Raw genomic sequence first — 24,211 nt, 5'->3', positions numbered from 1 at the left:
GAAGATACTACATGGAATTTAGTTAGATTTTTGATTTTTACTTTTACTTCCATTGCATATCTTTTATTTATACTTAATATCTGAGGATTAAGTTAATGTTAAGTTGAATTGTTCATTATGATACATCTGATCAAAAATATGTACTATCACATCTGTACATGCTAGCATAGTGAGATATGAGGAGTCCACTAACTTTATTAAAATAAATGAAAAAAAAAACATTTTAAAATAATAATTTTGTGGTGATCACAAGCTTAGACACAAAACAAGTGCATATATAGTCACCATGTTTTTTTATGTAGACAAAGGTCTGTATGTGTCTGTGTATGTATATGTATGTCTATTTGTCTGTCTGTATAGATACATACATATTACATATATATATATTTTTTTGGTTTGGGATGACTGTCCTTATGTGTGGCCCATCTCTGACTCTTTCCCTCCCCTGTGTTTTCTGAGCCTGGATATCTTCATACACAAATATAAGTCTTCACACTTGTTTTTTCTTTTAGCTTGTCTTAATACTAGCTCCAAGGCCATTTTGCTTTTCTGGCTCTTTCAGATTTCCTAGACACACAAAAATTGTTAAACCCTAATTGCAACTCTGCCCTTAGCAGCAGACGTCTGTTTTGAATTTTGTTAACCATCAGTCTCCTCTCCTCTCTCAGCACAGCATTTCACACAGAATATAGTCTCACTGCAAACTGTTTTATTATATACTATATTAATGTAATAAAAATGCAGGATCTGATGCCTACATTGTTATTTGACATAATACCTAGCACACTAATCAACAGCCAGATATACAGTGACATTGTATTTAATTAGTTAAGGAGTTAACAGCACCAATCACAATAAAGATGCACCCCCGGATTCATGAAGCTCGGCACAAGGCCGGTGTAAGGCCTGCGCCGGCCGTGCGGCGTATATATGGTGTAGTAGCACCATATGCATATTAATGAAGGTGCGCTGCTACCACATCCACGTGCATAGGACACGTGCGCGAGTGCATGGGGCATTACTAAGCTGTGCCCGGAGGCGTGTCAATGTCGGCTGTCGATGAGCAACCTAAACTGCTGAATATTATAGTCCGCCTGCAATAGTAATCGCAGCTATCAGTGTCCGTGGATAATGAAACGTATGCAAAGCATGCAAGAGCGTTCCCGGCCACACAAAATAGAGAACCAAACAGAAATGCACGCAACACAATATGAGTTTCCGTCCATGGAACAAATGATATTTAAAATCGTGTGTCCGTAATGTACTGCACTGTAAGTAGGTATACCCAGTGGAAGTGAAGCGCATCATGTCATCGCACCGCCAATACACACATCTAGCCCCATGGGCAGGGTCACCAGCAGTCCCACAGTGGTAGTGATAGTACACAGTTGGGCAGTTGTGGCTATAAAACAACCGTAAAGAAACCTGACAGTCCAAATTGTATACCAAACACACACAAACATATGTATATTAAAATGTGCTATACACATGAACAGGAACGTAACCGGCACATACACATAGGATGCTATATGCGGAACCAGGATATCCAAAAGCAGAACCCATGCATGCAAATGCAATACGCAACAACCCCTGTATAGCACATAACCCGCACCCATGTCCGAATGTCCACCAAATCCAGCTACCAGCCTTGCGCATCCGTACACCTACACATAGCGAGTATTCCCCATATGTAGTAGGAAGTATCGTTCTAGGCAGTGTCAGAATTGCAAATATGTATCCCACATTTGTAAACATCCCATCACAGTTACGTAAATCCAAATGCCCACGCTTTCATGTTTTGGCCAAATGCGTGTACATCCCGCGTGGGATAAGTAACCTGTTGAAACCTCAGAGTTGTTTACACGCCACGGTGTCTAGTACTGTACACATCTGGACAAAACATGTATGTGTAGTCACGGTACTGTTCAGTTTCTAGACAGACATGCAAAACATACTACACCGGATGGAACAGCTGTCCACCATGCAGGTCTCCCCGCTAGGGTTGCCACCTGTTCAGATGCCCAAGGTGGGACATCCATTGTAGAAATGTGAGAATTTGCAGGATAAAACATACCCCCGGCCAGTGCAAAGGACAGAATTACACTTGTATGCCAAGATAAAAGCTTATTTCATAGCATTTGAATAGCTTATGCTATCCCAAATAATAGTTATGTGTTCCAGATACAAAATACCTGTATCATGCAACTAGTAAAGAAAATAAGAAATATACTGTTGTCTTAAAATCACAGGACATTTGCCATGTCTTAGGTTTCATCGCAGGACACAACTGTCCAAAGTGGGACTTCCCTCGCAAAGAGGAACAGGTGGTAACCCTACTCCCCACTGAATTATCGACAGTATATATTCAACTCAATCACATACCGACACCACCTCTCAACCTATTACAGCAACAAAATCTGGACAAAGCCTAAAAGGATGGGTGGACAAATAGGGACAGATGTAATTACTGCTCTCACAAACTTCGAAAGTTCACAGAATAATAGTATGTACATTACCATGAAATGTTGTGAAGGATGTGGGGTAGTCCCCGAGTATTACAGAGGTCCGTACATTTATACTGTAACAAACCTTCACATATGTTGACTGTACTACTGCATACCTGTAGTTAATTCATAGTTAAGTCATGTGCAAAATAATAAACCATGTATGAATGAATACAGGAAATAGTCAAATGTGAATGGGAACACCACTCACCGTGGATTATGTATTGTAACCACCCGCACCCATATTATGTATTGCCAACATTATAAGCTGCTGACAGGTGCCCAAACACCTGTGTCTGTAAACACAGATAAAATGTTTAAAATGAACAAACCCTGTCTATGTGCTTTGTCTGACATTTGAACACGGTAAGGGCAGTTCCATTCACCAGGCGGACAAGCCTAAACCCAGATCACCACATGAACACCGTGACAATTAAAGACCTGTATGTGTCAGGACTATAAGCCTTGGGGTTCTGAATATCCCTGCAGTGATTAAATATGCAGCTTGGGTCCAAAGCAGTAGGGAATAGGGAATGTGTAACATGTAGTACCGCATTTTTCCCAGCAGGAGAATGGATGCCTGTGTTGTAAGTGAAGCGGTGAGGCATATGTTAATGTAGCTATGTACTATGGGTATGCATATAAATGAGTCAGAACACCAAAAGTATAGTGGTTACAGCATCCAGCCAACGAGAATGCAGTCCTGGTTTAACTACGACTACAGCACATATAATGTGAAAGTGTAATGAATGCATCTGTGCTGTACAGACAGTTAAATATGTAAAGGTGAACGTGTGTTTCGCATACGTCTGTTAACCGGATTACAGATAATTTACTGGTACTGTCACAAGTAATAAAGCCCACGTAAGCACAAAGACTTAGTAAACATATGTAACCCACAATAAGGATATGCATGTGCGCCTGTGCGTAACCCACAATAAGGAAATGCAAGTGCGCCTGTGCGTGTGTGATCCGCTCACAGCATAGTAAATGAATGCTGTTTCCCCCACGTTAGATATACATGGCTCAAACCTGTTAATCCCGTAAAGTATGAAACCGGACAAAGGCATGCAAACTACCGGTACAAATAGGGACAAACCCCAGATATGTGCCAGACCAAACATAGAAAGTGGATAGAATAACGGGTGTGTCAGTAGCATGGATTCTCTGAAGGGTATGCAGTCATAACCTGAACTGCTTGCCAGTATTTCCCACCATAAGTCTCAAATGAAATGCCACTACATTGCCAGATAGACACAGGCTTATGTAAAACACACCGAAGATAAAGAGGCAACCAGCTGTACACTCTGCGACAATCTGTACAGTGGAAAGGTATGGTATGGATATAGATATATGTGTATACACATAATCCACAGACGTAAACCAAAGCAAGTTATGAAATGAGGATTGTACATGTATATATGTATACACAACAGACATATGTCCCGTAGATATGACATATGTACATAAATAGGCCACGTTATAGCTAATATGGGTAGACAAATAGACATGCACGAAAGGTGAATAAACCGCTGCCTTCCAAACCATTGGCCAGAATGTGACAGTCCAGCAAGCTCTACACTTTAAACATGCATATAGGTGTCCATTGCAGGACCCCAAAATTAATCCATACGTAGTGTCAACCGACATTGACGCAAAATAAGTGACCTCAGCAAATACGATATAGCTGTACATGCAACAGTAGCAGGTGCAAGGGTGATGACACATGTGTCGATAGAATGTATGACGTACAAACTGATATCCGGAGAGTGGGGAGTGCATATAAGTGTCTCCACACTTCAGTACCGCTCACATTAAACATGTGTAATGGGTACTGTAGAGGGTTGTCAGGTATGGGAATCATGGGTATGCAGAAATGGGCCTAGGTGTTGTTTGGCAGAGATTTCGTAGGCCCGCCCCGTGGGAGTGATGTGGGTATAGCACACGCCTATATTCTCAATAATGGGGCAAACCATCCACTGGATATTGCATAAACCATTTTGGGAATATGTAGGGCCCTATATCAGTGTCATGTAGGCGATTATCATGGATGGACATGCGTACGACCAAGATGGTAACCATAACTGGCAAACTGTCAGAATAAGACAGCTGCACTAAGGCATAGTACATGAAATACAAATAGGGACTATATTAGATATACCCCAGACAAAGTCAGAATGTTGTGAGAATACTGGCGTAGCCAGGAATACAAATGTTATGAGTGTTACTAATCATGTAATGGAAATGTCAGTCACTATTATCTAACCGCACAGTTCGTAATGCCTTGCCAGAAATTTACCAGAAAGGCACATTACTATGACAAATGTAACAAGGGCAAAGGTCAAACATCAGGGCATTTACCCATAATGTGTACAGGTTAGGGGTATGAAGGTAACTTGTCCAAAATACATGTACAGAACTAGTGATACTAGATGGACAGGTAAGAAGAAAGACATCAGGACAAATGAGAAAACATGTACAAGTCATACGCATGTACTCCGACAAATGTGAATGACAACGTATGCCCTGTGAATGTCAATGTGGAAGGTTAATAGACACAAAAGTAATGTGTCCCTCAGGGTGTCATGCAGTGTCACCGTAACAATGTCCAGTCCCCCATACTCGTACGTGAGCTCTGCCACTGACGGAAAGTGCAAATACCGTCGCACACATATGGTACATGATAGACTAATTAGTGTGGATAAGCAGCTGTTGGCCTGTGTGAGGACTACAACTCTCTGGGTGGTTGTGTCCTGCAATATAAATGTAATGGCATGTGGCCTGTGATGCCACCATACAGTGTGTGTATTGGTGTCAGAAAGTTGATATCTTGTATCAGACACATACTCCACAACTGTACAGATTTACACAGAATGTGCAGAGTTCTGCCTCATATGTTTGGTGTGTTCCACGTAACATCAGTACCATTCTGGCACATTCCTGATAACTGAAGTCATGAAATAATGATAACCATGTGATTAAGACACCAAATCCGTCAGAAAAGCCATACTAATGCAAAACCTATTATTCTGTCAACTATCTACGTTTGTAAGAGCAACATGTTAATACTGCCCTTATGTGTCCCACTATCAGATAAGGCCTTGTCCAGAAGTTTGCTCTAGGAGGTGGAGTGGTATGATCAGAAACAGATACATGTGTGAGAAAACAGCATTATCGACTGCAAGATAACGCAGAAGGTATGAAATGCGCTGCAGTAGGACGTTCAGTACTGTCCGCAGGTATGTGCTGACATGTCAAATGACACAGCAGTCTACATGAAGTACCTATAGGGCTGTCACCTTTACAAATGATGATAGTGGGACATACCCACAGCCATGCACACAGCACAAATAGACATACACACAGCAAAACTAGGCCATGATACATGAAGCCTCCGGCGTGTACGAGTACAGTGAGAGTACAGCAAGGATAGATGTCTGCCAATATATACAGCAAATGCCTGTAAGGGCGTGTAACACCACCCGTAATACGGACGTTGCATGGACAATGTTGGGATTTGCAACATACCCCATTGGTATGTGAAAGCTATGCAAATATGCGATACATAAAACAGTCAGCTGTCCATGCAAGAGCAGAGTTATGGGCAGAAAATAGATTTTATATATATATATATATATATATATAGAGAGAGAGAGAGAGATACAGACAGACACACACACACGTGGCAGGGCTGGTAATCTAACTTACACATTACTACCCTATCACACTACAGCATGACGCATTTACTGAACGCGCTACCGAGATTACTGAACACAGCACTCCCAGAGGCATACTTCTAGGTGGGTGACATCATCCGCAAAGGCAAAGACCCCGATAGGGAATGTATGTGTTGTGAGGCATCTAAAAGCATTACTGTGTCCCCAGGCAGCTGGAAACACACACACACACATGCTTGGCAGGGCCGGGAGTTGTACATACACCTAACTACCTTATCACACTACAGCATGACCCATTTACAGAACGCGCTACCGAGATTACTGAGCACAGCACTCCCAGAGGCATACTTCTAGGTGGGTGACATCATCCACAAAGGAAAAGACGTTGATAGGGAATGTATGTGTTGTGAGGCATGTAAAAGCATTACTGTGTCCCCAGGCAGCTGCAAACACACACACACACACACACACACACACACACACACACACACACACACACACACACACACACACACTTGGCAGGGCCAGGAGTTGAACAAACACCTACATACTCTAACACACTACAGCATTACGCATTTACAGAATGCGCTACCGGGATTACTGAACACAGTACTCCCAGAGGCATACTTCTAGGTGGGTGACATCATCCGCAAAGGCAAAGATGCCGATAGGGAATGTTTAGAGAGTGAGCAGTCTGAAAGCATATTACTGTCCCAAGGTAGACGTAGACAAACACGGCAGTGTTGTCATCGGGCCAACTACATATCTACGGAGCACTACAACACTAAATAGATACGGGATGCGCCACAGACAGTACACCCTTCCAGACAGCAACCAGTGTGTTCAATGTAGGCATCCATCGTGACATTGAAAATGGACATCTGTTGCCTGGATGACCACCATGGCTATACAGGACGTCAATGGCCATGCCCACACGCTTAGTATCACGTGTCTGTTTGGAATGTACTGTGTGTCCATCTACACAATGGCGTACTGGGCATGCTCACATACTTAGCAGTTGCAAAGGGCCATCCTGCATGCACACGGAGTCTAATCACGGAAGGGTGCAGTATGGAATGTACTGTCTGTCCATCTACACAACGGCGTACTGGGCATGCTCACACACTTAGCTGTTGCAAAGGGCCGTCTTGCATGCAGATGGAGTGTAAACACGGAAGGTCTCAGATTGGACTGTACCGTGTGTCCATCTACACAACAGTGTACATGAACTGTACTGTGTGTCCATCCACACAACAGCATACTGGGCATGCTCACACACTTAGCTGTTGCAAAGGGCCGTCTTGCATGCAGATGGAGTGTAAACACGGAAGGTCTCAGATTAGACTGTACCATGTGTCCATCTACACAACTGTGTACATGGACTGTACTGTGTGTCCATCTACACAACAGCATACTGGGCATGCTCACACACTTAGCTGCTGCAAAGGCCTGTCGTGTATGCAGATGGAGTGTATACACAGAAGGGCACAGTACAGAAGGGCACAGGAAGGTATAACTGTCCTCACGCACAGGGCGGTCACACATGCAGCGACCTGTACACACACAGCTGCCATCACAGCTGTCACAGGTGCAGGTCACACACGTACACACTGCAGTGTACACTGTAGCTGTCAAGTCAGCACCATGTCGGTGCAGCACTACACAGCCTTACAGTACCACAACACCATGTGACACATGACCACTGGGCTGTACAGAGATGTACACCAGCTGTGCAGAGTACACATGTACCAACAGGGATCCAACAGGTGTTATGCATTGCAATGATACCAGTATACATGCACAGGTCGGCTCAAGACATACCACGGCCCTTGCACAGCTGTGACACCTGACTGTTGCTGTACACCAATGAACACACGTCTGGATATGTCATACATGTGATTGTGTGGATGTGTGCATGGACTGCACACACAACACATACATACATAGCCTGTGATGTACCTCGTGCATAACAGTGGCCTAATCAATGCTACACACACGAATGGAAGGTGGGCCCATGTCTGTTGAATGCCCACACTACAGGGGGTAGCAATGTTGACCGGGACACATACCCTTGTACTGGTCACCTGTGACACCCGTGATATCATACCACAGTCCATGTGTTATGTATGTCAACACACACGTCCAACAATAGCAATGCATACAATCATGGCAACAGGAGACACATGTGACATCTGTACTGTGCATGCAGCAACCATGCATGTGCAGCGGCTGATGTCCGTACCATAGTTGCACCAACCTACGACATGCAGTCGCAATGCAGACCTATCATTGACACCTGTATACGGTGACATACAAACAGCACATATGGATGGATGTGTGTACATAACGTGGTGTACCACCTGTGTAGATGTATGTGTGCAGGGGGTGGCTCACAGTTGTGTCACACACCATCCTATCATGCCATGTGCAAACAGTACGCTATGTCGCTGTTACGTGACACTGCTGACATAATGCATACACAGCAGTCAGGTGTTACCAACTATACGTCACATGGCACCTGTAACACCTACAACCTCCCGTGTGCATATAGCAGCACATTTGCCAGATATAGCGTTGGTACACATAATGCAATTAATACCGCTGCATGTCTATCAAACGTGTCATCATATGGCAGGTGTATAATTCCCAGTACTGCCATGTGTGTCTGAATGTGTGACCAGAGATTCCACATATCGCAGGGAATATGTCCCAGTTGTTACACATCCTTGTACACCATTGTAGAGATCTGTACATACATCAGTGTGGGAAGCATGACGTCGGCTGGTGTGGTGCATCACACACGTCGGCTGTCCGTATACACATGTGTGGTCACCACAGTGTGTGTGTGTCTGTATGTATGTGTGGTGCTTGGTGTGAGGGTGTATGCTAATATACGGTGAGAAATGATCACTAACCCCACGTGGTGACTAACCCGTAATGGTGATGCATTGCACTACCCTGTTGATGCCATAGGTCCCAGCCATACTGGCTACCTGTGCATGTTCCTTCTCTGTGACACATCATGTGGGTGCATAGTACTGTGAGGGTGATGACCACATAGGCAAGGGTCCCCACCTGCACACTATGGGGTGTGCGTTATAGTGGTGTACACCCCGTGAATGTGGCCATGTTCCCGTACTGTTACAGGGTCCTACTGCTGCACAGTGTGGCCTCCAGCTACCAAGTGTCACCTCACAACATCATTGGCCAGACCGCTGTGTACAACCCCTGCACCATGTCACCATACCTGTAATGTGTCCTGCTATGTATGTCACGTCACATGCGTCAGGTGCAGTATATGTGCGGACATCTGTGTCATGTTGGTGTTTCCAACAGTCAGGTTGAGGGTACATGTAGCATGCTGATATTGCTAGACGTGCCTGTGAGCAATCCACAGTTACACATGGGGGACTGCAAACACTGCTACCTGTAGGCACATGCAAGTACACCATAGGAGGGAACCAGGGTATCACAACCAACATGGTGCTACAGATGTAACCGAGACACATACCGTGAACACATCACAATGCATGCTGCACCTGCACTACATGGTATGACCAGTGCATGCCGACAGTATACAACCTATGTCACATACACATCTCTCAGTATTCACACACAACCACTGCAACATACACATCCCTCACTATGCATACACAGGTAATATCACATACACATCTCTCAGTATTCACACACAACCACTGCAACATACACATCCCTCACTATGCATACACAGGTAATATTACATACACCTCTCACTATGTTGTTCACCCTGTGCATCAGAATATTTGTGCATAACCCTGCACCGATGGTGTGGATGACAGGGATGCGGCACAGGCTTCATCATATGCACAGGGTGATATGTTTGTCAGGGGCATAGGCTGCACCAATGGATAACATCATGTGTGTGTGTAAGGGCCGGTGAGTTGACTGGACATGTCTGTGCAGAATGAATGTGGATGTTGTGGAGCCCTACAGTTGTGTTTGCTGTGTGCATGTATGTGTGTACACAGTTCTGCCATTTGTGAGGCCTACACGGGGTATAATTGACAGCCCCAGATTGTACAGAGCAGGTTGTACAGCTCACTGTGTCTGTCCACGGCCACGTGACCTGTGCCTGCCTGGGGTTGCACGGGCACTACCAGGTGGAGGTACAGAGTGGCTACTGTCCGATGACACATGTCCGCTGGAACCGTGTCCCCACTGAGAACGTCCAGGGCCACGTCCACATGACCTGCTGTGTCCTGGTGTTGACAGCGCAGCACCAGCTGCACTGCTACTGCTACCGGCACTATGGAAGCGGGCATGTGAGGTGGCATGCTCACGTCGACCTACACTAGGTGGTGTTGCCGGCCTACGTCCACATGGCCTACGCCTCACTCCTACCAGATGTTCCAGCACAGACAGCTTCCGCTCGTGGATTGCCATGCCACAGTCAAGGATTCCAACCATTTCACCTAATCACCTATCCAGAACATTAGCAATCTGCTGTTGAGCATTTGCCAGTGCCTGGATGTTGTCATTTAGGGTATGGATATCAGCCCTCTGCAGCCTCTGCCCTTCTCTGTTCTGCCATTCAGCACGTGTCTGTGCCGCCATTACAGTCTGGAACATGCGTCTGGTGATACCAGCTGCTGCACTCTGTCCTGCAGGTGCATGTCTGCCAGAGGTCCTCCTATGAGCAGCACCAGCCACATGCCTGTGTGGCACATCTGCAGTCATTACACTGACACCATGGTGTGCAGACACACCTTCTGTAGCCACCACACGTTCCTGTTCCACGCTAACAGACGCTGACTGTCCTTCCTCTATGGCCACTGGTGATGCGGTATGTGTTGGCAGCAGAACTGTGTGCGAGGAAGAGGGGGACATAGCTGGGATGGTAACCATTGGCAAAGATTCAGCCCCTGACAACCCTGCCTGTACCTCATGCATATGTTCATCACCGCTAGTATCTGTGGGGACACTAACATCAGTTGGAACGCAGGAGGGTAACACACCTACATCACCTGTGAATGCAAAGAAATACTGTAAAGTACAATAGACACAGACACACACACACACACACACAAACACAGACACACACACACACACACACACACACACACACACACAGACACACACACACACACACACACACACACAAACACAGACACACACAAACACAGACACACACACACACACACACACACAGACACACACACACACACAGACACACACACACACACACACACACACACACACACACACACACACACACACACACACACAGACACACACACACACACACACACACAAACACAGACACACACACACCATGCATGTGATTTGTCAGATGGCATGCAGCATGCCTGCGATACAGCAGAGGGCATGCAGCTCAGACATTAATAGTGTTAGTAAGCATACCTCCCTGGGGTGCACACTACAGCAAGCAGGTGTCATATCAGTAGCCATGCAGTTCACACAATCATGGTAGTATGCATGCATCCCCGTGATACACCATGTGGCCCAGACAAGGATAACAGTACACATGGCTGACGTGACCTTGACATGTAATCTGCTGACAGGTGCATTAACATGCATACATGTCTGACACAATGGTGTCCTTACACATGTCCAGCATCATAATGGGCATCACATTGCAGTGTTGTGTGTATGCCCTACAGATAGAATGCATGTTTAGCAAATGTGCATGAGCATGGGAGGGTAGTGTGAGCCGTCCACATTGCTATACAGTGTGAAGTACAGACACTGTGCCATTGCATGGCATCATGAGGCATCTATGTTGCTGTAGAATGCATAATATGTACACATTGCATAGCCTTAACTGCAACACAGTCGTGATGTTCAACAGATCGTATATGGTAGACTTCAGTGACACCTCCAGTAGCTGTGCACAGGCTTTTAGGTTGTCCAGTGTACCACATCAACTGTATAATCGGTCAACTAAGGCTATAATTGGACCATGTGTGGACAATGTGCAACAGGGTGTATATACATCCCAAGTACTGAGTGACTACATGTCTCTGGCCATCCCCCATGGCCATGTGTGCACATGTGTTAGCCAATTGTGTGTGATGGGCATCTATCTCACATGTCTGTGTTGTCCCATATGACATACACCCATAGATGTCAGATATGTCACAATCCACAGGGTTATGCAGACAACGGGCTGTATGTTTGGTATGTGGGGTATAGGTCATGCGATAGTGTGACAATACTGCAGACAGAACACTACATGTCTGGGACATTTTAGGTGGCACATCACAATGTGTGCACTCAATGCAGGGGCATATGACACAATGGTGACACCTGTGGGCTGCCCATTACACAGCTCACTGTGTGGTACTATGTGCGTATCACACATGTTGTTCCAGTGCATACTACATATGCCTCCAGTGTAGAACACCTCCACCATTGTATGCACAACTGACCACACATGTCACAATGACAAGTACTGTGGTTTCAAGTCGGTGTATCATTACATTTGTATATATTGCACATGGGTGGCCTGTGTGAATGACGGGTGGTGCGACCTGCATATTGTGACTGGAACAAACATCAGGTGTGCAAGTGTTAACTGGCCACATGGCAAATAGATCTACACTGTAACATGCCTGATACTGATGACAGTCTCACCTGCAACGGACTCATGTCTGTATAGGGGTGACACACCAGTATGAACATTATCCATGACTGTATGACAGCCACAGGTTGCACTGTGCATGTGAACACATTCACCTGTGTAATAGCATATAGTATGCACATGTGTGCATACACAATGTAGCATACTGTAGTATGCAGCATGTGTGTCCACATACCTTGCATATGTTGTTACTTCACATAATGTACAGTGACACATGCAACTACATGGGATATAATAGCCATATGTGCAGTACTGACTTACCAGGCAACTCCAGGCTCATTGGTTGGGAGACACCCACCTCCACGATGGCTGCTAGTGTTTCTGGATGCTGTTCCCTGGGTGTCCCCAGACTGGCCAGTAGTTCCTCGGTGTTTGTGAGTGGGGGCTGGGTTGGTGGCCCACCACCTGTTCCACCTTGTTCCCTGGCGATTGCAGTGGCACGCTGTTTTGCATGTCGTATCAAGTCCATGCAGTGTCTGCGCACCTGCTGGTAGGTGCGGTTATGGCCACCCACATCGTTCACCCTCCTGTGTAGATCCTGCCACAGGTCATCCCGCTGCTGGGCATGCTGTGGCACATGGCTGAACAACAAGTCATAGTTGTCATGGAGCTGTGGGATGAGGACATTATCCTCCTGGCGGGTGTATGCTGGAAGGCGTGTACGGGGCATTGTCTGTAAGACATAATGATGGTGACAGGTCACAGTTTCAGAGATGTACAGAGATACTGCTGCACATACATTTCTATGACATCTACTACATCTGCACAGTTATCTTTGCAAAGCATTATGACACTGACACGACTGACGTGTTTGTGTCACACATGTCACACCCATTATGCATTGGATATCATCACCATATATGTGTTTCACCTCATTACAGTGTTCATACTCCATGTAAATGCTGTCTTGCTGTGGGCATGTGTATTTGCCTGCACTTGTGTTCTTACCTATCTGCACATGCCTGGATGTGTCCACGGTACTACTGTTGACCTGGATGCTGTGTATATGTCACATATCAACACAGACACAGCCGTAATGGACTTGAGCAGTGACAATGCACACATATGCATGGACACCTGTACATGCATGTGTTTTGCCATATACATCTACACAGCACTGTACAACTGTTCACCATCCTGCCACGGATTGCCTGTATTGCACATGTGATAGACATGGGACAATGGCTAGTCAGACGACATTCACAGGGATGGTTATCAACCATAGCATGTGCGGGCATGGTTTCCAAGCTGTACAAGACAGCCATTGTGCCACCGCAAGGTGCATCAGTGCCACATTACTGATCCAGTCAGTTGATAGCACATCTACCATGCGGCCATCTCACCATGTATGAGTGGGATGACATGTGCAGCTTTGATGGACAGGGTTGCATGGTATGGTGGGAGTATGTCACATATATGGCACAGGGATCTGTCCAGCCTGTGGCGATCCTAGTATTAGGACGGTGGCTGTCCATGACATATGTCTTATAGATCAGGATATGGACATGCAGCATGTACATCATCATGGTGTAGCAAATGTCCTTCTGCAAGGTAGACAGCATGCTGCATAGTGGAGGTGAGGATTGTGAAGGCTGGTATCGCACATCCATGCATAGCCATTACCCCTTACAGGTGGTATGTGATCCAATATTGGTCACCACAGTGCTGTATATGCCTGTCCAGTGATCTCCGTGCTCATGGATGGCACCCTGACATGAAATGGGTACCTCATATGACTACCTAAGGGGCCTGGAGATGTCACCATGTTGGGGGGTGCACTGCACAGCACCATCCCTTACACAGTGTCCATAATGTTGACCACAGCCTAGGTAGTAGTTTATGGGTACAGGGATGTTCACCTAGCGGTGACACTGCTGGTATCATCCATCAGACTGTGCACATATGTCACACACCTCACCCACACAGCCCATTCTGTATGTTGTTCACAACACTGACACAGCTATACTGATAGGTCATGGCCATTCACAGCCTTACATACACAGATGCCTAACATTTGTCTGTGTGGTATGGGCTACAATGAGGATGGGGTACAACACATTAACCCTGTTCTACTGTAGCTGGCACTGGTGTGCTGTGCACATGTCACTCTTGCACCTTTTGTAGTTGTGAGTCTGTCAACAGGCCACTGGTGGAACACTCCTGTGACATGCAAAGGTATTTGTAATCAAATATCTGTGCTGTCTTGTACATCTGTACTGCTAACATCTACAGTGCTAATGGTTCATGGACATGCACACCATACTCAGTAGGGTTATAGTGCGGTGCCACCCTAATTGACTGTCATCACCACTTGTGGGTTGATATTATCCAACACCCTATCTGTATTGTATGGTCATGCTTGGCACTTGTTCAGAACTTGTGGGCATGTCATGAGCTACTGATTATTATAGCACCCATTCCACACCATTTCCCACAGGTACACTGGCTGTCCTACACTTCCCAGCTTGCTTATGGTACAACAGCTGTTGTACACACGTAACGCACATATCCTGTGGGACATGGTTGTATATACAGGCATGTCCAACTGTCACGTACCAGTGCTACTGCCTGTCTATATGAGGGATATGTCGTACATGTGGCAATAGAGCAATTGTCTCATGTACACATTCAATGCTCACCTCCCAACATACGGCACTACAGCCTGTGGGGGATGCACTTCTGCAGCCGTGCTGGGGGCATAGTTCGCAGGTGTACCTCATTACGAGGAACGTACCTCATATGGGGTTCTAAAAGGTGCATGTTCCTCAAGGTTCCACATTGGAAGGGTCTGTCACACATTCATTGTTGTAAATTGTTTGCCTGCTAGCCATGGCTAAATAGATGGGAATCATATTAATTCATTAGAATATCTTTTTTATACGTAAAACCAGCCTATTTTAGCCATCATATGCCCTTTCTAGTTGAAGCTGTTAGTAAGCCAGTTGTAAGTGTTCCACGTTTTGCCCATTTGTCACACAGTATGAGGGCTAATGTTCCTCAGTTTGGGGACAGGAGGTTGACAGCTATGGCTGGGGGTAATGCTGTCACCAACCCTGACTGCACCTGACAGTCATTTGGGGATGTGTAACATTCGCAACACACCCCACCCATCACATGGTCTCACATGATCTACACCACTGGCCACACCTACGAGGACAACTTGTGCAGTACGTCTCCATACTCACTATAGGCACCAGAGGTAGCCCCCATCATGGAAGACAACATCACCAGCTTATAGCCTACAGACTCATGTGTGCCCATCACATACAGCCAATAGTGAGTTATAACATTCACAATACACCAGTCATAGATGACTCTGTAGGGAGTCACACTGCAGTTCCACACAGCAGGCTACACAAGGCGTTAGTCGCTTACATCTTGCTGTCGGGTAACTGCTTCTGCAACATAACCTATGCACCCATGCCACACCTCACCAGGTACGATATGACTGTCATTCTCCATGTTAGTGTGACTGCCCTGTGATGCCACTTCACAGACTATGTGTGCAGGGACATGCAATAGCTCACCAGTCTTATAGCCCTGAGGGTGTGGGCCAAGCCCTGGAGAGCATTTTGCATTCATCCGGACACGATACCACTGTACAATGACTGACTGTGTCACTTCAACAGTTGCCTATGCTCCCATTGTCATTCCACAGGCATCTGGTATCTGTCCGCTATGACTGACCTGGTCAAACACAATGCTGTGGCACAGATGACTTGCACCTGTCAGCCCTGGGAGTACAGCTCACATGTAAGGCACTTGCTGCTTCTATACTGCCTGTCTTGCACAGTTTCCAATAACTGTCACCAGCAGGGAGGTAACTGGCAGGCACGACATGGGGTCATGTGACACAATGCTTGCATCTTCCTCTGTGACGCACACAGGCAAGGCACACCTTATAATGCACCACTCAAACATCTCTGCAGTGACTGGGACCTGCCTCTAGGCTCTGCAGAGCACACCTGCAATGACAGGTTATAGACAGACCATACCTTTCAGGCACATACCTGGACCGGCACACCCACAGCTGAGGGGTTCCCATATTCCACTATGTTTTGCACACATCCTGGCAAGTTACTTAGCACAATGCATCAGAGGTGCTCCACGTGCAACTAACTGTGTCCAGGACCACTATACACATTGTAACTAGCGACAGAGTCAACATCATACCCCACGGGTAACATACCTTTTATGTTGGTATAGTGGACAGTGGGCCTCAGACAGCTACTACTGATGTGTGACTGACACTACCCCAAACTTCACTGGGATAGCCACTCATGTACCGACACATCCATGATTCATACCCTCCGCTCTGCTGGGTCAACCCATACACACCACCTCCAAGACCTACATTACCCTTGGCATGAACACTACCACCATGTGACTGGTGTTACACACCTGGGGTTATCCCCTCATTGGTGGATTCCAAACATATGCTAATCGACCTTGTTAGCCACATCCCGGCAACACACCCATCACAGCATACACAGTACATGAGTACTACAACACCTACTACAGACGTCTGCTGACAGCGGTTGTTAACGTCATGACACCCATGCAGATGGACAATGCACATACAAATGCTGACACATACCCCAGTGCACTTCATTAGCATGTACACAACTGCATGGATCATGCTATTCCACACAGAGCCATGATGGGACACACCAGATAACAGACGCCACTCTGGTGGTCATGTTCCATGGACATATGATGTACAACAACAGATGTAGGCTGTTGCACAGTGGTGAACATTCCCATGTGTGGGGTGGCTCACTGGTCAGCTGTGGTGGGGCCACAGGGTCCCTCATCACATACTCCAAGACTAGCTACGTAAACATGACTGCCACACATTCCGGGGTGTACCACTAGGCATTATGGTGGTATATCAGTAGTCAATGGCAACACCCACATCTGCTGTCACATACAACAGTCACTCAGGAACATTGCAGACCCAGGTGTTGTTGCCAACATGCTGGAGGATGGATTCAATGCTGACATTACACCCTCTCACTCACTACAGGGCCGCAATCCATACATGAACATTGTGGTGTCCCTGTGGTCAACCCTACACAGTACTGACCTACACTCTATATGTCCTGGGACACTGGCCCCATGTCACCTTCCAACGTCCCAGGCTGTGATGTCCACCAAACTCTGAATTACATGTCTCCCCACTAGGCCACCATATTCAGTAATAGCCTTGTTTCAGACATTGTAGCCCCTGAATGGCACACAGCAGCATTTATCACACTACACCCAGGTGGCACCACATTGCATGAGTGGGACTATAGTCCTACACACCTGACTGGACTGTTCTGCATGGCTATGGGGCACATCATCAAGGACATCATTCACAGAGACATTGTTGGGCTCCCGTCCTTTGCTGCCACCTGGGTTGGGCTTGTTAGGGCCAGAGCATGGCCCCTACACATGGTGGACTCCTTCCATACAGTTACCAGGGCAGTTGCTGATGGTGCGCGAGTCCACACATCCTACATTGTCCTCTCATTGCCTTTCAGCACCATTCCCCATTCTGGTATTGACAACATACACATCCACCTGCACATCGTACCCTGTGTCTCAGGATGTTATGCTATGTGGCTCATGGACAGGACACACAGTGAGGCCAGCATACTATAGTACCTACTACATGTCAGGTACATTTGGCATACCACGGTCCTCAGTCATAGGGCCCCTCATGTTCAGTATATGCTTCCCTGTGGAACAGGCTAGCACATGGGACTTTCCCTGCCTAGCTTTTAAACCCCTGCATACCAAGCGCCATGATTGCTCCACCAGCTGATACTGACTCCAACCATATGGGTGTCGCTGTGACAGATACATAATATGACTAACATGGCATCAAGCTGCATGACACAAGGTGCATGCACATCACCTTTGCATTACACCATCCACCCACTGACTATCACATGGATGGTAGTCCCCTACATACATATCACATTGTACATGTTTGCAGTACACACATATGTCGCACCCACTCCTGTGATTACTGTATTGCCACTGTGGCGTGGATATCCTTCTATGTGGCCACACCTATCTGTACTGGGTGTGTAGCTGGTACATAGGCACCCATTGTACCTCTGAACTCAAGACATCTACACACATTCAAGGGTACACCACCCCATTTAGGGTGTACCTTACACAACAGCTACAGCTTTACATGCCACAACATTAACATGCCATGACGTTTACTGAGCTATGACAGTTTAAATATGCGGCTGCACTATGGACACCACATGTGTACACATTTGCATACTACATACTCAGGGGTGACCTCTGCTGATCAGACAGGGCCCATGTCCACAACATTATTAATGGATATACTCCTCATACGCAACATAAGCAGAGGCCACTGTAAGCAACATGCTCATGGATATGTGCACACACGCCACAATGAGTGGGATGTGCTTGTGGGTTATATTCCCAAACCGGACACTCACCATGCTTTGGAACATAAGTCCTATGTACATCATGCAGGGACACTCAGTAGCACTGTTCATGTGGTACCTCCCTTGGTGGTTGGGAGACACATGTAGGCCTGGGATCACTGCAGTGGCTGCACTGTGCAGAAGTGCAGGAGACACCTGGCTCTGCTGTTCACATGACACTACCCTAGAGAGGTGCCACTAGTGTGAACACTGTGGTTGTGCTTTCACATGGACTTGCCAGACTGCATAGTACCCCATTATGCACCTGTGAAGCTATTACACGTCCTTTGTGCATGGTTACTTGGTAACCCTTCCATTTAGATTAGCTATCATGCTATTACTATGTCCCATACCTACAGGCCATATGTATCCTGTTACTGTACATACCAATAGATGATACCTGTGGTATGCATGATATGCCTGTTATACTGTGTAGAATATCTGTCATATCTACCTATAATACTATACATTACACATATTTCACATAGTATCCCATAATGCAAAGCATACTTGCACAGCAGGACCACCTTACATATGACATTAACGTTATATGCCCATACACATGCGTGCTGTGACAGTATATCAACATATACTATCCCCTGCTATGGCACGTCCTTGTTGGATATACCCTACCACTGACGGTGGGTTGTATGGAATTGTTCTGTTTAACGCCCTCATGTAGCATCCCTTGTGGTGTCTGTGCTGTGTACCTTGTGTCCCACTGCTGGACGCACAGTTTCTACAAGCGTTAGTATGCTCAGCAAGACATCAGTACATAAATACCTTTCCCCACTTTATGCATTGCGGACACGTTTAATTAATGCAAACCAGGCTATATGTACAGTAAAACTAATTAATACAGATCATGCTATACATAACCTTACATATCGGGCATTCTACATACCTTGTTGTCCTTACGGCATTTCGTTTCTATCTCTCTCACAGTGTTTCAACTGGTATCCGGTATGAGCATACAGCTTGAATGTCTGGCAAGTCATCCTTATATACGTCGATACCTGTAACGTGGATTCATCCCACCAATTGGTGTTCCTGAGTGACTAATTACTTGCATATCAGCTGTGCAGCTACTCCATTCGCCAATTACACGGCAACAGTGGGGTATAATTGGATTCTCCACTTGGGCGTTGCCTATTTGCCCTACCTTCGGGGAGATGGTCTGTATTGTGTTTTGTTATGGGTAACTGCAACTGCTATGCATGGAGACAAGTATAGTTTGGATTCATGTCCCCCGTGGATTGTGTGTGACAGGTAGAGTATTTGGTTCAACATGTGGGTGTACCTGTCATCCCAACGTGTGATAACGGAGTATTGCAAACAAAACCTGTAACATGGCTGTTTGTTCCATTATACAACGCCTGCAATTTTGCATGACACCTTTAATTGTGTCTCTCACACGGTATGTTGAGGGTTCTGCAGATGTAATTGACTGACTGGATGTTTGTGCTGATATTACAGTCTGTATTGCTTTAGTTTCTAGTGTGGGGGATGTCGGTGGGTGTACGTAGCATATACAGGTGTGTGGGCCTTGCATTTCTACATAATCCGTATATATGTGTGTGGGCTCCGTCCCTAATTAGAGAGCTAACAGTTAGTAGACTTATGTTACGGGATTGTACGTTGGGCCGTTGTTAATTGGTTTCTATATCATCTGCAGGTGAGCTTGCTACTTGTATACCTCCGTAATTGTGGCGATATATCAAGGGATATGTGTAAGTGACAGCTATCCCTTGTATTTCTGTCCCAGATATTTGCAGTCATTGTGGTTGTGTTGTTAAAAGAGCCTGTTTGCCATGGGTTGCCACCTTTTCATATGGTCATTGTTGGACACCTGTGGGACACACAGTGGTGTTTACAGGCCAACACATAGCCACGGTCAGTACACAGGTTAGCACATACTTTTATCCTCACTGCATACCTATTGTTGTGTGACTTTGGCTACTTATCATATTGCATGTAACATTTACGTTTCTTACATACAGGCATAACTATTACATACGACTGTTACATTATATATGGGACATATTTATGTCCTACCATCTTGGACATTTGCCCTTTGTACTGTTTTATGTCAGGACACACCTGCCCAGGGTGGGGCTGTCCCTCCTACTGTGGGACAGGTAGTAGACGTATGCCTACGGCTAGCTATACCCACACCTACCGTACTGATCTGCCTCTTACTTGGCACTAACAAACACATGTTGCAGACACACACACACATTACAGTCACACAGAGACGCGCACGGCACCCTCAACGCACACTTACACAGACTATGGCACTCACAGACACAGTTGAACACAGTACCTACGTGGACCGCGACACCGGCAGCGGTGACTAACTGTCCCTTCATATCATCATACTATTACTCGCGGATGTACTGTTCCGGTACTGTGTTCTATCGGTCTTTCAGCCTCGTGGTTACGCATGTCGGTATGTTACACATTCCATGGTTGGAGGAATCCTATTTATTTGTACCTCCAAGGTGTTATGAATGTCGTTGAACTATCTATTATATTTACAGATATCGCTGAATCCATCTATATCACCATATATCCCTCTATTGCCCTTTCTATCTGTATTATATATATGCATATGTGTACATATATATATATATATATATATATATATATATATATATATATATATATATATATATATATATATATATATATATATATATGTATATATATATATATATATATATATATATATATATATATCTGGCGGGGAATGTGACAGGCACACAGCACCACCATATGCTGTAAGACTCATGTACTGTTCAGGTGTTGGCATTCCGTGTTCCACTGGCTGTTGTGTTTACAATGCTTGAAGGCTGCCTATGTAGGAGTCACACATTGGGCCACCTATACATTACAATTTACAGGTGGTCATGTTTGTGTGCCATCCATTTTACTGTGTGTGCAGATGGAGAGGTGTCAGTCCGTAGGGGCCTACACTGTCAGAGTATGTGCTATACGTTCCCTCTTTGCCAAGGCATAGGCATATTGGGCACGCCTCCGTCTGCCTACTGGGGCTGGCACAGTGTGTTCATGGTCTGAATCCCTCTGTGCCTGTAATGGCCTTGGCAATAGCGGTGGGCTATGAGGGCCTTCACCATTTTGTCCCTGCTGCAGCTGCTTCCGCAGGATCATATTATGTAGCATGGCACATACTATGACGATGTGGGCACATGTGCCTGGAGAGTACTGCAAGGCTCCACCAGATGTATCCAAGCACCGGAACCGTGATTTCAGCATCCCGAACACACGCTCTTTGATGATTCTGGTTTGTGCGTGTGCCTCATTATGGCGTTCTTGCATGGGTGTGTGTGCATTTCTGATGGGAGTCATCATCCACGGCTCCAGTGCATAGCCAGCATCCCCCACGAGATGGCCATGTGGGATGTCCCCCCTGACAAATACCTGATACAGCTGTGAGGCATGCCAGATATGGGAGTCATGGCAGCTTCCAGGGCTGCCAGCACACACATCCATGATAATGCCCTGGGCATTGCACATGACCTGGCAGTTGATGGAGTGGAATCCCTTGCGGTTTATGTAGCGCCTACCCTGCTCACCGGGTGGTGACTTGATTTGTATGTGTATGCAGTCTATCGCACCCAGTACCTCCGGGTATTGTGCCACACGGTGGAAGTGGCGCATATTGTTGGCCAACTCCTCCTGAGTTCTGGGGAAGTATATCTGCTCATTGGCATGTGGTAACATGGCATCCATGAAGTGATGTAGTACCCTAGATGCTGATGCCTGTGAGATACCCATTATATCTCCAGTTGGCCTTTGAAAGGTACCTGTGGCCAGTATTCACAGGCTTACACATACCTTTGTGTCCACTGGGATGGGTTCCCCTCTGTTGTTTCTGGTTCTCAGGTGTGGCCGGCACACCTCCACTATTTGCTGTAAGATGTCCCTGTCCACCCTGTAATGCTCTACTATCTCCAGGTCATGTAGCCCCTGGTAGGTAACCCTTGATCTGAACACTCTCCTTCTCCTCTGAGACCTGCGGTGGTTGTCGGCATCATCCTCCACAACACCGTCAGTCTCTAACACATGCTGATGAATCACAGCTATGGCAGTTCCCAACATGTACATTTTAAAAGTTCCCCGTGTGTTTACACCTATGGTGCGGTGTTTGGGAATACACAGGTTTGTGTTGGGTGCTTTCACACTTTATACTATTGTGCTGTGAACACCGATGATGTCATAGGGTGTGTATGTACGATAGTAGCTACAGGTTATCTTATGTGTTTTACTGCCGGAACTACTATTGTGGTGCCTTTGGTGTTGAATTACATTTGCCTGCCGTGGATTACCTCTTGACCTTCCCTTTACATTTCTGCATGTTGCACCTACCATTTTCTGGCGTGCATCCTGCAACCTACTTTCATTTGTACTTTCCTGGACCTGGCGTAACTTGCGTTATGTGTGCTACTGCTGGTCTGCTGTCGGTTTGCTTTGCTCTGCTGTGTCAGGTCTCCTATCTTTGCAATCCAATACCTCCCCTCCTTTCATTGCATTCCAGTGCCTCCCCTATCCTGTTTTGCAGGTTTCTGCAAGCAGACTTGTCAGCTGCCGTCGATTGGCCTTCGTGGGTTGATTGGAGTTGATTGCTCATTAGTACTCCAATTACCCTACTTCCGCATTTCCTTCTTTTCTTCCCCTGACCTTCCTGTTTCTGCTATTGTTTGTGGCACGTGCGTCTGACTACTGGGTTTCGGGCACGTTTTCATCCTCGTACACATGCGCTTTTGGGCACCATGTGTGCTCTCAGCTAAACGATTCTTCCCCACCCCTGTCCTGCAGCTTTGCTTAGCAATGGACAGGCCAGATTTGCAATGCTCCAATGTGCTTACTGCTACGGTGGCACACCCCTCTGCTGATGTCATGTATCTCCTC

The sequence above is a fragment of the Protopterus annectens genome, chromosome 2.part2 (assembly GCF_019279795.1).
Source record: "Protopterus annectens isolate FY-2018-M chromosome 2.part2, PAN1.0, whole genome shotgun sequence".
NCBI lineage: Eukaryota > Metazoa > Chordata > Ceratodontiformes > Protopteridae > Protopterus > Protopterus annectens.
Note: the sequence above shows the minus strand (reverse complement) of the source record.